Here is a 1681-nt window from a genome sequence, read left to right as displayed (position 1 = left end):
GTGCTCACATTCGGTTTGAATTGGTCGATTCAAAAAATATTTAAACCAAAAAAAACAAGAATAACAAAAGCAAATAAGGTCCGCAACTTAGGTACTGGAAGTCAACTTTAGGAACATGCATGTCAACTTCTATAGCAATGGGACAAGTAGATTCTACATACCTTTATAAGCAAATGTCCTAAAATAATCAGCCAGAGAAGGCTTAACGTAAAGAAAAGGTGGGAAAAAAATAATGTACAAAGGATCAGGTAAAAAAATAATTCTACCTCATCAATCTTCTAGATCCATCCCCAATATCAGATGTTCCATCCCTTGGTATTGACCATGTTTACTTAAAGAGCTACAATGGCAAGATGGCAGGAAATGTTAAAATATGTGAACTATTTACAACCTTGGGGATTCTTAATTAATGCTATCTGTGCTATCATTTGAGTGTAAACAGCACTTAAATTGGTCACAGATAGTGAAATTCCTTCCACTATAGGGGTGATTGTGACATCTGGAATTATCCTGGATCCAAATTTCTTATCAGTTCTTTTGTGTCTTACATAGAAAAGCTGCAAAAATTGGTCAACAATGAATGAATTACCCTCAGCTTTGTTTTCTTGATCAAATTTTACTACAAATTGATACCAAATATGACAAATTATGTTCACAGCCTTCAGCATTGTGTCACAGCATATCCTGGGCAGGAATAGATCATTTTAAGGTCACAGACAGAGAAAATTACCTAAATATATTGGGTTTCCCAACACTTTTGAGTTTTGCAGAAGATTTATCTAGGAACATCCCTCGGGACTTTTACACAAAATTACAAAGCTATCAGACAAGTAGTTTTTGAGAACAAGTTTTCTTTACCAAAAATGCCAAAATTGTCTTAAAAATACAAATTTGCATATTTCAGGACAATTTCCACATATCTAACTATTGTCATCCCTGAGCATCTGTATACCAAATATGAAAGCTGTCTGTTGAGCGGTTTTAAGGAAAAAAAAAAATTTAAGATTTCTTGGCCAAAAATGACAAAATTGCTCCAAAATGGTTATTTTGCTTATTTTGTCATAATTGCATGCTAATTTCCAAAGCTATCAAAACAGCAGTTCTTGAGTTAGTAATTGTTTACCGTTTTCACATTTTTTAAGCTCATTTGTATAATTTGGGCAATGCAAACTTGATTTGAACAAAATCAAATCTATAGCCCAGGATGCATCAATACACCAAATACCTAGCTAAAAAGTGCTGCTGTTCGCAAGTTTTTGATGTTGACGGACATACTAAATGTACGCACACACACAGACCTACATACAGTCATACAGACATACATACAGACACCACCAACTTCAGCTTATACGATAACCTCACATTGGTATACCAAATGTGAGCTGAAAAGGCATGTATTTCATCAGCTTTATCTCTGAACAATCTTATGTACTGAACACAACTTTCAGAAAAGAACAACAGATTAAAAAACTGTACCATAAAGGTTTAACGTCACCAAGCACTAATGCAAAAGGATGGATTGACAACTGCTTCTATAAATCATAATTTGTCTGTTTTGATGACAAATTATGGAATGCTTAAAAATTCCAGGCCGCAGGTTGCTGGCAAAAAAAAATAGAGTACAATTAGTGTTAAAACAGCAATAGTACGTTTGAAATGATCTGAAATTTTTATATTTGTT

The sequence above is a fragment of the Ptychodera flava genome, chromosome 21 (genome assembly GCF_041260155.1).
Source record: "Ptychodera flava strain L36383 chromosome 21, AS_Pfla_20210202, whole genome shotgun sequence".
In the NCBI taxonomy this organism is placed as follows: domain Eukaryota; kingdom Metazoa; phylum Hemichordata; class Enteropneusta; family Ptychoderidae; genus Ptychodera; species Ptychodera flava.
Note: the sequence above shows the minus strand (reverse complement) of the source record.